At 40.0% G+C, this 14,553-nt stretch overlaps 1 protein-coding gene across 7 annotated transcripts in view; it reads left to right on the forward strand.

Moving 5' to 3' along the window:
• Window positions 1-2,885: 2,885 nt before the first annotated feature.
• FARP1 (FERM, ARH/RhoGEF and pleckstrin domain protein 1) overlaps window positions 2,886-14,553 on the forward strand; it is a 162,575-nt gene continuing 150,907 nt past the window's right edge. For 4 of the 7 annotated variants that reach the window (XM_058185566.1, XM_058185567.1, XM_058185565.1 and 1 more), the window contains exon 1: window positions 2,889-3,364. The gene's annotated coding sequence lies outside the window, so the exon portion shown is untranslated. Of the gene's footprint in view, window positions 3,365-14,553 lie in introns of all 7 variants that reach the window. The other 3 variants (XR_009155366.1, XM_058185564.1, XM_058185569.1) reach the window with 3 other exon arrangements.

Genomic DNA, 14,553 nt, shown 5'->3' on the forward strand with positions numbered 1-14,553 from the left:
CATCCAAATTTTGATCATGTGACCATAGGGATGCTGCAACAGTTGTGTGAAAAACAGTAAGTCACTTTTTTCAGAGCCGTTGTAACTCCGGTCACTAATCAAATGGTTGTAAGTTGAGGACAACCCGTATTCAATCAGGCAAAAGGATGTCCTTGCTAAATTGCACATAAGCCCAGTGAAGCAGATTAGCAGCCAATCAGGGAGAAAAGCAAGTGTAAGCAAAATCCTAAAATTTGTCAGATCCAACACACACAGACTAATCCGACCGGTAATTTAGTACCATTGATTTTCCCAGCAAGAAAAGATGTATTCAGAAAACCTGAACTGCTACCATTTTATTAAATATGCAGCACACATTTGGTTAAGGAACTCAAAAGTAGTGTACAAAATGTCCTACCTTCTCACTTTTCCTCACAACTCTGTAAGCTAAATAAAATGGAAATAACTGAGAATGAGCTCCCCATTCCTAGTTTTAACACTTTTAACACCTTAACCACTAAGCATAACAGGTAATATAACATAACATAACATAACATAACATAACAACAGAGTTGGAAGGGACCTTGGAGGTCTTCTAGTCCAACCCCCTGCCCAGGCAGGAAACCCTACACCATTTCAGACAAATGGCTATCCAACATTTTCTTAAAAATTTACAGTGTTGGAGCATTCACAACTTCTGCAGGCAAGTTGTTCCACTTATTGATTGTTCTAACTGTCAGGAAATTTCTCCTTAGTTCTAAGTTGCTTCTCTCCTTGATTAGTTTCCACCCATTGCTTCTTGTTCTACCCTGAGGTGCTTTGGAGAATAGTTTGACTCCCTTCTTTGTGGCAACCCCTGAGATATTGGAACGCTGCTATCATGTCTCCCCTAGTTCTTCTTTTCATTAAACTATGCATACCCAGTTCCTGCAACCGTTCTTCATATGTTTTAGCCTCCAGTCCCCTAATCATCAGGTGTTTTTTTATTGCCTACCTTAGGGGGGAAAAACTTAAGAGTTCTTTGCAGTTGGTTTTCAAAAATATGCTGAACAATATGGTATTATCTCCAATGCTTCTGTATATTGGGTGTTAAAAACAGGAGCAGAATTGTTTTCTTCAGTTCCTGATTTTGTTTAGACATTGCAAACTGTTGTGAACAAGATTTTTGGTTGATAATTTATATATGTTCAACTACAAATCTCATTGGATTCAGATGTAGCATGTTTCTTCTAGGTAAATTAGCATTCAATTGCAGCCTAAAGTGACCTTTTATTTTATCAAGCAAAGCTACATATTATCGTTATGAAGCATGATTTATATTGCAATAAATTGATCCTCAAAGGTGAGATGCTATTATTCACTGAGGGGAAAATTAATAACCATTTACAAACTTATATATGTTAAATATATGTTATATATGTTAAGGGATGCGGTGGCTCAGAAGCTAAAATGCTGAGCTTGTCGATCAAAAGGTCAGCAGTTCACCGGTTCAAATCCCTAGTGCCACTTAACGGAGTGAGCTCCCTTTACTTGTCCCAGCTGCTCCCAACCTAGCAGTTCGAAAGCACATAGAAAAATAGGGACCACCTTTGGTGGGAAGGTAACAGCATTCTGTGCGCCTTTGGCATTTAATCATGCTAGCCACATGACCAATGAGATGTCTTTGTACAGTGCTGGCTCTTCAGCTTTGAAACGGAGATGAGCACCGCCCCCTAGAGTCGGGAATGAATAGCACATATGTGTGAGGGGAACCTTTACCTTTACCTTATATATTAAATAAATCATGTACATGGAGAAATGTACAAAGGTGCTTCCAGTTTAATTGAAGAAAATGTGCTTCAATTGTACTTTAATTATGGAATTTCGCAATGGATCCAGGAATCATAATTTTTTTATTTCCAAACTTCACTTTCTTCAACGTTCTTCCATTCTTCTTTGCAGACAAACATTGTTAAAGAGAACAAAAAAAAATAATCACCACACCTTTTGGGGAGTGCTATCTAGAACTGCCATTCTGAGAACATGGCAGAACAGGGGATTCTGGACAGCTCCTTGGCACAATCTAAAAATACTTTAACCACAGTTACATCTATGTATCCTTTAAATAAATAAATAAATAAATAAAATAGCTTAATGTGTTTTTCAGTATGCAAGCTTGCCAATAAAGCTTGTATGGGGGAATCAATCTGCCTTATTCTCAAACCAGGCACTGCTGCTTTCCAGTCACCTCCCATTTCCTACCCAATACAATTTTCTCTTATCACAGATCATTGTTCGGGAAATCTTTGCAAGCCACAGCCACAGTCACACACACCCTTTGGGAATGATAATTCTAGGATCTGTCGGTGTAGAAACAAAAAAAAAGAAAAGAAAAAAAAAGCGGGAAACGTCACCTAGGGAAAGACATGCTACTCTGGACCCCTTGTAACAATTTGGGAGTGTCAGAAGGTAAACGACCTTCGCTTTTCAACAGCTATAGAAGTAAAACATTTGATCGGATTTCCTCCAGAGGAGGTGAGGAGTTTCTGCCGGGGGTGGTGGCGTCCTCAGCCAGGCTGCGGGACCCGGAGCCGCCCGCTCTGACCGTCCCGATCCGTTTCCCTTTGTTCCCGCTTTGTACCGGATTCAATCCCGCGCTGCCCCCTCTGTAGAGGTTGGCACACTTGTAGCCGCCGCCACGCCTCTTTGCGCAGGAAAGGCGCACACCTAAACACCGTGCCCGTCCAAGGACCTCCGGAGCCGCCAAACGGCCCGCCCGCTCCCCGCTCCCTTCCTCTCTCCCTCCCTCCGCGGGCTGCCCCTGAGGTTGGTCCAGCGGGAGGAGGTGGTTTCCACGGGAAAAGAAGACCCGGCCCTTCGAGGCTGAGGCGGAGCTGTGCTTCTGGGAGAAGAGGAGGTGGAGGCGGGGGCCGAAGCTGTGTGGCAGGGGCAGGACGCGCCCACGGACGCTGGAGGGGGCTCTACACCGCCGCGGTTCCCCTCCCCGCCTCCCCTTTAGGCGGGGGCCGGAGCGCTAGTGGGAGGAGAAGGAGAGGGAGGCGAAGGCAGCCACAGCCACCCGGAGCTGCTGCGCCGCTTCCCCGCTCTTCCCTCGGCTGGACATCTCGAGCTCCCGCTCCCGCCCTTTTGGCCGGGGCGCCTTTTGGCTTTCCTCTCGCGCCTCAGCCATGGCGACCTCGGTCCCGTCGCTCCCTCGGTGTTGCCCCCGTTCCCTTCTTGCTGCTGCCGTCGCACCCGCCCCCTCCTCCTCCTCCTCCGTCTCCTCGAGGACCCTTTAATGGCTCGGACCCTCCAGAGACCGCCACCCCGACTTGTCTGCGCCGCCGGTGGCCACCACAACGAGCAAAGAAAAAAGAAAAAAAGCCCGAGAGGAGCGCCGCGAACGGTGAGGGGGGCGCAGGACTTGGAAACAATGGAAAGAAGCGGCTGGGGTGCGCGCGCGTCCGTCGGCTGGCTGGGTGTGGGGAGATGGAGGGGGGAAGCTCCGGGGGCGCGCGGGGAGAGGGGCTGGTTGGCGGGGGTCGGCCTGGGGGTGGGGAGAAGCGGACGGCGACACTTCAGCGGCGTGTGTGTATGTGAGTAGTGGTGGTGGGGGGAATATCCTGCCCTGGAAATCGGCTTTAAGCAGGCTAAAGGTGTGTGCGTTGGTCTCTCTCTTCCCCCGTTCTCCAGAACATCCCCGCCCCATCCCGGGTTTATATAGGCAAAGACTACTTTGCGAAGTTGGTGCCTTTTGTTTCTTCGGGATTCGGAACTTGTTCGCGCGAAGGGCTTTCGCTCCCGGCTCCCCTGACTTTGCTCTCCCCGCCCCTTAGCTCTTTGCAGGATAGACCGCCGGTGGGCGGTGGAGGAGGAGGAGGAGGGGACGGCATCATCCTAGCCCCCCTTTCCCCTCCCCCAAGTCCTTTACACCTTATCAGTCTCCAGACAGAGACACACAGTTATGACCATCCCGACTATTCTCCCCCCCCCCCGCCGTCAGTCAGGTGGGGCTGGCCACAAAGGAAGGTGAGGGAGAGTGTTCTAGGTGTGAGAAACCAGACCTGGGTTTGTCTGGTGTCACAGTGGAAGGTTGACTGTGTTGCCCCTGGGAAGGGAAGCTGATCAGGACTTTGGAAAATGTATTGTGGGAAAGGCAGAAGTGACCCAAGTAGCGGGGCTGAGCAGAACTGGCTTTGTACAGAGATTCAAGGTAAAGGGTGGAGGGTTTGGGGCCAGATCCTGTGGCAGGGTGGGATGGAACATGAGTGTTTTTGGAGGGCAGAAGAAGGCAAAGGGACATACTATTTTATGAGAAGTTTTATATCCAAATGTATTATATTCTGTACACTGTTTCCATCTTCCGTTAAAATATTAACAGGATCCATAATGGTCTGAGAATCAGTGTCCTTTGCTGGATAATTGACAGTCAAGCTTGAAACTAAATTAATCAACTAAAATTAGCAAACTTCCTCAAACACCTTACCCAGACCCAATCTGCATATCAAAGGATAAGGTCCGCAAACACAGAGTTAATTAGGTCTTCCACAGGAACTGCATGTTCACAAGAGTAAACTTACCTACACACACATGCCCCTCAGGTGTCACATAGACACTTCACCCTGGACAAGCTCCCCCTCTAAAAATCTGCTGCTATACCCCATTTCTCTGCAGCCTGCCCCTAAAGGCAAACAGTTTTGCTTTTAGGAATAAATATTTCTTCTTTCCTCACAGCTGTCTGGATCTTATTTTTAATTATTCTTGCACAGCCCCAACTTGAGTTGGAACCCCAAATTATTCTTCTGACATAATGAAGATTTTGATGTTCAGGGCCAGGACACCTCAAATATAAATCAGATGTTCTGAGGAATTTTCTGGTGGATTGTGCCTCACTTCGTTAATTATTAGGCAAAAGCTGCATTGGGTTATATTCTGCTTCTGGTATTGAAATCTTTTAACCTGACCTTGAAGGGGTTGACCAGAAGCCAAATCTTTCTTTTGAAAGAAACTATTCTACTCTGGGGAAGTAATGGTGTAGCCTATTAAAAGTGCAACAGCTTTCAGTTTAGTGAAAGACATCATGTCTTGATATTTGCACCAGGCATTTAATACCATTGATATTTGTGAATTTGAAAACTGAGCAGAACAATGGTGGAAGTTACAGAATGGAAGAATTTCTATAATTGCATGCAGTGGACTAGAATACATGCCTATATTCTAGTCATGGGTATATTTCAGATGTCAGTAGAAATGAAATACATTTCATTGGGCAGCCCTTCTAAACTTGATGCCCTTCAGAAGTTTTGGACAACTCCCTGTTATTAGATTGCATGGGAATCAATAAGAATTGAAGTCCAAACATCTGGAGAACACCAAGTGAGACTGCACACATTATGACTTGTACACAACTCCTAAATTAAATGAGCTACTTTCAGATCCCTCACAAATAAGCTATTTTCTTATCACTCAATTATTCTGTGCCTAATGAATTATAACTAATTGGATATTTTATTTACCTAAGTGACTCTGGGAAGTTTACAGATAAATGAATAGAATGGAAAAGCATTGTGACAAGAAATAACATGATTTTTTTTATTAGATTCTGGTAACTTAGTATCATTTGCAAGTTATCAATAGAATAGAATAGAATAGAATAGAATAGAATAGAATAGAATAGAATAGAATAGAATAGAATAGAATAGAATTTTATTGGCCAAGTGTGATTGGACACACAAGGAATTTGTCTTGGTGCATATGCTCTCAGTGTACATAAAAGAAAAGATACATTCATCAAGGTATGCATTCATCAAGGTATGCATTCTTACGTTTTGGATGCTTGCCATTTGTCATTTATTTTATTTTTTTACTGGGGCTTCTATGCCACTGTAGTTCAACAGGACTTTTTAAAACTCTGCTGGCTCTTCTCCCACTGAAACCATATTATCTATTTCACTCTTTCTTAGCTGAATGCTCTTCATCTGACCTCAACCTCATCTCCAACAGTGAGCAGCAACATTTGGAGCATAGTAAATTAAAGAATACTGGAATTTTTAACATTATTAGACATTCGATTATTTCAATGCATTTACAAGGCAGTTCGTGTTTCTCATCTATCAATGAACAGGTTTAGGATAGCTAGAATGTTTTGGATTAACGTATTTGCTGTGCTTGTATTTATACTATCATTGATATGCCTATTCTGTGAATGCAGGTCATACATTTTGCCATTCTGTGCATCCCTGCTCCTTAATAATTGATAGGTTATGATGACTGCTGCATGTCAGAGATACATTCCATGAATTAATTCTTTTCCACATATATTTAGCTAATAAGTCAGTGTAATTGCAGTTTATCATAACTAAGATACTTCCCATACAACAAACCATCTAGTGAGGCACAAATATTACAAACTGGATGCAAAGAAGTTTGAAAGCGAGACGACTACAGTTTCTAGGATGGTTGGGGACTAGTTTCTTCACAGCCAAAATGCACACAGGTTTTGAATCTCTTTGAAACAAATTCCATTTTTTCTCTTGATAAAATAAGTGGTTCTAGACTTGAATTCCCTTGTACAATTTGCTATGTGACTGGGTCAGTCTCTCTCTTCCTTAGCCCAATTTATTTTGCAGCATTGCTGTTTCAAAAGTAAAATCAAGAGGAAAGCCTCTGTATAAATACCTTCAGAAAAGGTCGGATATAAATGCAACCAAGAAAGTACTAAGTCAGGACAAATAGTGAATCTATTGAATTTGTTTTGGAGAGAAAGGATGTGTTGCAGTGGTGGTTTCAAAATTTTTTACTATCGGTTCTGTGGCTGTGGCTTGGTGGGCGTGGCAGGGGAAGGATACAGCAAAATCCCCATTTCCTCCCAATCAGCAGGGACTTGGGAGGCAGAGAATAGATAGGGGTGGGGCCAGCCAGAATTTTTACTACCGGTTCTCTGAGCTACTCAAAATTTCCACTACCCGTTCTCCAGAACTGGTCAGAACCTGCTGAAACCCACCTCTGATGTGATGAAGAGACAAAGGTCGTCTGTAGGACAAAATACAGAAACTCAAGGAAGGGCCAGCAGTCCCTTCCCTGTACTATGCTGGCTTCTCTGGAAGGCCAGAAGGGACTTCACTTTACAGAGTCCTATCAAGGCATTGCTTTATGAAAGGTATGATTGAAGCAAAGCACCTCTCGGAAGGTTCACATATACACGATAGTTATTTCAATATGAAAAATAAAGATTGTTTAGTTTTATTCCCTTCCTTTAAAAAGAAAAAAGAAAAAAAGCATTTATTGCTTTTGACATTCTTTAAACCGAAGCATGATACACTGAATGTAATGAGCTTTTCAGTCATGATCTCAAGGTTACTTTCAAATTAATAGGTCTCTGGGGAATGAGAAGATAACTACCGGTACTTAGGCCCTAGGATTATTTGCTTATTTGTATTTTAACTTTTTGGTATGCATTCTTCTTGTAAAGCATCCAACATAAATCTTGAGAGAAGCCGTTGATGTTGGCTATGACCCAATTTAAATAATTTTATAATGCTGTTTTTTAGCAGTCTCTCCAAACTTTTTTGCTAGTAAAAGTATGGCGAACAGTGATGTACTCACATTAAAAATATTATTCTGCAGTTTGATGTTTAAGTAATCAGATTACATATAATTTAGTATCATGGGTCTTAAGGAAACTTAACTGAATTAATTAATTAGTGTAGCTGAATTCAGTGTTTAATTGGACTAGAATCTGCATTGACTATATAATAGATAATCTTCCAGCAAACCTGAACTGGAATCTTGTTTTAAAATGACTTCATAAACATTGACTTGTGCTTGCTGCTTTGATGACTAATACCTAAAGCCATTACTCTTCCCAGCAACAGTATCATAAGAAACATAATAGGACTAAGGGGATGAAAATTATGACTAGCTGTAGATTGCTGGATTCCTTAGAAAGTCCAAACATGGTTTGGGCTTTATTCTGTCTCTGGAGCAAACCACAGCCTATTGCAGTGTCTGAATTGAGCAAACTGAATGGTTGAGGATAGACTGCTGTATAGTCAGTATTTCCTTGGGCATCTTACGAGCATATGAAAAGTTGCCTAGATAATATTAATTGTACAATATGTGTTTCTTGAGCTTTCTTTGGCTTTTTTTAAATGTTATTTTATTATAAACATTGTATAACGTGAGAGATCAAAAGCAGAGATAGATATTATGTAATAAAATATATTAAGAAAATTAAGTGAACTTTGCTCCATTTTATAACCTTTCTTGACACATTTGTTAAATGATTCACTACAATTATTAAAGTCACTAACACCAAAAATGAATCTGTCTTCGTCATTGACTTTGCTTGTCAGAAAGTGACAAAAGTTGATCCCATGACCCCAGGACACTGCGACTGTCATAAATATGAGTCAGTTGCCAAGCCTCTTAATTTGGATCATATGACCTTGGGGTTGCTGCAATGGCCATAAGTGTGGAAACGGTCATAAGTCACTTTTTTCAATGCTATTGTAACTTTGAATAGCCACTAAAAGAACTGTTGTAAGTCCAGGACTACCTGTAATTATATTTTTGTAGCAGTCATCACATAATTTCTCTAAGATTGTCACTATATCTCACCACACTGTGATAGAAGAACTGCTAATGGATCACAGTTTCTTCATGGCTCAGATTAACCAGGGTAGATGATGGGGAAGAGTTTTCCTTTTCCTTTCTTTATCTCCACCCAACTGCAGACTTTGCATCTCTCCTAATCTTTTCTGGAAGTACAGTATATAGAAGGAATGTGAAGATTTTTTTTAGAATTGCATTACTTTATTTACATCTATTTGATATAACTTTGGAAGAAAACGACAATTTCCTGTTGAATGCAGCATTGAACTTGGTACCGTGTTTCCCGAAAATAAGACCTCCCCAGAAAATAAGACCTCCCCAAAAATATATAATCGCATGCGCAGCCAGTCTGGTTAAGGTTAGGGAGACAGAGCTAGAAATCAGGTAAGACAGCAAGAGGAGCCCCGTCTTGCTCCACACGCCCCAAAATAATAAGACCTCCCTGAAAATAAGGCCAAGCGCTTATTTTGGGATTCAAAAAAATGTAAGAGAGGGTCTTATTTTCGAGGAAACATGGTATTATCTAATTCAGTACATATACTATTGATGTAAGGCTGATGATTATGACAATTAGACTCACTGCTAAAAACCATTTTCAAGCTTATTGGTAATAATGGCATGAATCTATCGTTGTCTAATGAGAACCAGTATTTTTTATTTAGCTATCCTCAGTAATATAAGAATGATGCAGTGTTACTTTCATTCTGCTGATGTTTAGTCTTGAAGGTCTGTTCTAGGATTCTAGAGGATTCAAAATGACAGCTGACACTCACCATGGGATTACATACTCAGTACAGAGTTACTGAACCAGGGACGACTCTCACCCTGGTCATCACTTCTTTACCCTCCTACCATCGGGAAGGAGATATAGAAGTATAGCCAGCTGCACAAACAGGCTGAAGAACAGTTTTTATCCATGGGCAGGAGGCTGTCCGACTCCTGAATGAGAAATAACATAACTACAATGTGTAACATGTTCACACTGTTGCAATAGGACTGGGTGTTTTGTTAATATGATTTATTGGATTAGGGATATTTGTCTTTGCTGTGAGTTGTATTGTGTTGGGAGGGGGTGTCCACTGAGGGAGCTCAACCAATCTCATTGTACATATGTTGTTCACTGACAATATTGAATTCAATATTTGTAATTTATGTAGAGGTGATGGCAATCCAAGTGAAACTCTTATTTTCCCCAACACTCTGTGTATAAATTCAGCATTTCCCCCCATATTTCAAACAAGTGACATTACAAACAAGTGACACTGAGCAATTTTTTAGGACTGTATGCATGTTTACTAAATAATGTATATGCACAATAGACAGAAGAGTAGTGCCAGGAGGCATATAATGGAATTCTTAGCCCAGCTCCTGATCCACAGAGATAAGCATGGAAATGAACTTTCCCGTGATATGACTCTCACTGGACTTAAAATTGCTTAGCTGAAGCAACTGCATTATTTTTAATTATAGCATAGAATATGTTCCTAGCTAGTTCTTTAAGTACATTTGTCCAGTAATCATTGAATCACAGCTACTTTATATTTCCTCTCTTTTGAAAAAAAATGGGATGAACCAAACACAATTGTACATTTTCCTGCATGAATCAGGAATGTTAGATTTAGTGGAAAATATTGTGGGATAATAATAAGACCTGATGCTGTGAACTGCTGTGAGACTTGGAAAATAGTTGAAAATATATTTATAATCTTGATTTTTTTTAAATGGTTTATTTTAACATCCTTTCATTGGCCTGTACTTTGTATCATTCAAATGTGATTCACACTGACATTCATTATGGATTATTTACATTTCAGAAGTGAGTTTCTTGTGCTTTTAAAAATTGGTATATGTTAACTTGCTGTTCATGTGGATAGAGACGGTCAGATTCTTGAATGTTGATGGTCACCTTAATGTATTTTCCAGTTTTTTCCCATTCACTGCAGTTATTTCCTGTTGTCAAGATTCAAATTCTGTGCTCCATTATCCAGTATGATACATGTGAAATGTTTACCTGCAAATAATCCAGGTTTTTATACTCATAAAATGCAACTTATATGGTAGTCTTCCTTTATGAGTCTATTCTATTCTATTCTATTCTATTCTATTCTATTCTATTCTATTCTATTCTATTATTTGAAAGTTCCATTGCTACTTACTCAGTGCTGCTTTTGATACATTACTCCCAAATTATTTGATAACTGATTAGTAGCCCAGAACATCCTTTTAATTGTTGTGGTATGCAGAGACAAAATATGTGCTGGTCAGGGTGAAATCTAAAAATTTTCCCTACCGGGTCTGTGGGCGTGGCTTAATTGGTGGGCGTGGCTTGTTGGTCAGATGACTGTGTGGGCGTGGCCAATAACAATAAATAATAAAAATAATAAAGTATAAAAAAACAATAAGATGTACCAAAAACCAACTTTCACATTTTACACACACACACACACACCACACCACAACACAACACAACTGACTCACACACAATGTAAAAGCAGCTGCACTTCACACTTCACACAGCCACAAAAAGCTCAAAAACCAACTTCCACACTTTACACACAACACAATACAACACAACTGACTCACACACAATGTAAAAGCAGCTGCACTTCACACTTCACACAGCCACAAAAAGCTCAAAAACCAACTTTCACACTTTACACACACACACAACTGACACACACACACACACACACACACAATACCACTACAGCTTTCTGAGATTTTGTGTGTTTGTGTAGTTAGAGTGAAACACTACAGAAACACACCAAATCTCAGAAAGCTGCACAAATATTTTATTATTTTATTTTATTTTATTGTGGACTTCAATTCCCAGAGTTCCTCAGCCAGACAGCATTAATCACTCAGTGGTGAAATAGATTAGCTAAATTAGATTAGTTCTGTTTGGTGCTGAAAATGAAACTTGGGGCTTTCTGGCTGGGAAAAAAGCCATGAGGTCGATCAGTAATCAGGTAAGTGTCTTAGACTCTTTTAAAAGGAATTTTTCTACATGTTTTCCACAGAAAACATGTTTTTTAAGGTTCTGCTGATGAGGAACTCAGGTAAGATCCTCAGAGTAGCCTTTAATTATTTTTTTTTAGTTTAAAGGCTCTGCCGATCCCAGCTGAGGGACGGGATCCTCAAAGGCTTTTTTTTTACTTTTAAGGGCATGTTTTGGCTGAAGCAAAATCTTCTTTTAAAAGTAAAAAAACCCCTCTGCTGATGGTGTGGCTCAGCAGAGGCAGGGGGGCAGGGCCAGGGATTTTTGCTACCGGTCCTCCGAACCAGCAGCCACCATCGCTACTGGATCGCGCAAGCCAGTCCGATCTGGGAGCATTTCACCCCTGGTGCTGGTGCAGTTTTTATTCAAATAGTGTTAGCTTTGTGTTTTTGCTCTGTCATTTTATACCCTGCTTATATTTGTTACTGATTTGCAATGTTTTGGAAATCTCTAACTGTACAAAGATTTTATACTTATATTCCTTACTTGGATACTAGAAGAAACCAAGATGAACTGAGTGTAACCATATTTCCGTGAAAAGCATACTTATTATTTATGGAATGATATTTTCTAACTTTCTCAATCCGTTTGGTGTGCTTGGAAGTTATAGAAGGAGGAAGAATTGGCCGATTTCCCCCTGCTATTGTGTAAATTGAGGTCCTGGAATCAAACACATATCTTTTCTGAATCTTAATGAATGAACTGATTTATTGCTCTGGCTTGCTGTAATTTTCTGCAAATTCCAAACGTCTTTCAACAGAAACAGTTATAAACAACAGCCACTGAACCAAATATCATTTTGGCAAGCTATGTAACTATAAGACGTTACAGACCGCTTTGTACACTACCATTAGTGGTGAAATGTTTTTCCCATGGCATACTGTGATATTGGTGAACTGAATAAAGACATTGTGTGCTACTTGGATAGAGAGGAAAACTAGCGTCTTAGTGCTATCAGAATGTGAACTTGGGGTTTTCTTCCCATGTCAGGCTGACTTATTGTTCTTGCCTTTCTTTTGGGTGCTCCAGAATTCATATATCACAGCAGCCCTGGCTATTTAATAGAAGAGGCTGGAGTTGTAACATAGCTAAACGCAGATTGATTAATTAATGCAATAATTTTTCTAAATTGCTACCTATGATTATGAAACTTAGGCTCTAAAAAGGCAGATAAGAGAAGGGTGGATGCCTTTGAACTATGGTGCTGGAGGTGACTGTTACACATTCCATGGACTGCAAAAATAACAAAGAAGTCCTAGACTGAACCTCACCAAAAATATCACTTGAAGCTAAGATTGCCAAACAAAGGCTGCTATACTTTGAGCATATCATGCGAGCTGACTCACTTGAAAAGTTAATCATGCTGGGAGTGATAGAAAAAGAAGAAGGAGCCACTCTAATACCCACTTGTTGGACACTATAAAGAACACTGGGAGGACCATGGCAGATCTGAAGGAGGCAGTGCGACACAAAGTCATGGAGATTGCTGATCCATAGAGTGGCCAAGGGTCACACCCAACTGAATGTCTGACGACTATCCTTGCAACCAAAATGGAATGACAGTAATGCCATCCTCATATAGTGCCAGACACTTTTTTTATTAAAAATGTAATATAAATGAATTAGAATACCCCTTAGAAAATATTGTAGCTTTCCAAGAGGTGGAAAAAAACAATGTTTTGAATCATTTTCCATAAGGAAGTTTTCCAGGATATTATATTTTAGAAATTTGTTTTACAAAAGGATGGGAAAAAAGGAAATATGTGCACTGCAGAAAATAATGTCTCACAAACCTATTATTCATGAGATGTGATCTGCATTCTGTTTTGCCATTTATATTTTATAATACTTTCCCTATGGTTTTTAAAATATTTTTTCATTTTTTTTGTGTTTGCTTTTTGATATGGTGAGCTAAAGAAGTGCTATTATACTAGATAAGTTAAACTGTAAGTGTTGAGAAAAAAAACATTCTATATAATTGTGTGAAACAGCTGTGTTAGTCAAAGGATACTGACATTTTTTGAGGTCACATTTTGAAAGGAAAACATATTTTCCAGGAATTCAAAGGAAATACTTAATATGACTGCCAAATTGGACATTTGCAAATACACTCCCATACTTGTTATATCGGATAGAAAATAAATCCAGATTGAATTTTGAAAGGAAGTGCTGAAGATCATCTTCATTTCTTACTAATTTTTAAAACATTGTGAGATGCTATTAAAGTTTTTGGCTTATTTTTTTTTCTTTTGTAGGAGGTGACTTCGAATTGATTTCTGAATTTTGCAGAATGTGATAACCACCGGGGCCTTTTCAAGTGGTTCTGTTGCCACTAAAACTATATTGAATGATGTGAAAGATCCATCTTTTGTGTGGAAAAAAATAGAAAAATGTTGCTTAAAGAAGTGATCAAAATATTAATGTATTATAGGACTTGGAACCAATGTACATTTAGTTTGTAATCACTTTGTAATTAATCAGATTACAAACACATGAATCAAATTTCCTTGGTTGGTTGTTGAGAAATACAAACAGGCTAACTTAATAAAGGAAAACATTTCAGATTTTTAAGGCTGGGGGAAACGTAATAATATATGCTGTAGCTTCTTTGTGGGCCAAACAGCACACCCTGTAATAGAGCACATGCTTTGCATGCCAAAGGCCCAGATCAATCATTAGGATTTCCAAACAAGGTAAAGATAAAGACTTCCTTGAGTCAATCCTAATCACAGTTTGTTTGCTCCTTTGGAAGTGCATTGTCATTGCCTACTTCCCAGATCCTACCCCTTCCCCCCGTCCCCAGTTTAACCAGTAGCTTTAGGATTTCAAGGCAAGTGGTAAATACTTCTTGACTTGGCTTAGTTTTTGGGATGTAAGTCAAAGTTTGCTGAATAGAGCCGCCTATTCTGAAATCGTAGAGTTTTACTACTAGTTCAGATAAAACAACACAATTTTTCCAGATGTGGACTCTGACATCTCTAGCT

This window comes from Ahaetulla prasina, chromosome 5 (assembly GCF_028640845.1).
Source record: "Ahaetulla prasina isolate Xishuangbanna chromosome 5, ASM2864084v1, whole genome shotgun sequence".
NCBI classification, from domain to species: domain Eukaryota; kingdom Metazoa; phylum Chordata; class Lepidosauria; order Squamata; family Colubridae; genus Ahaetulla; species Ahaetulla prasina.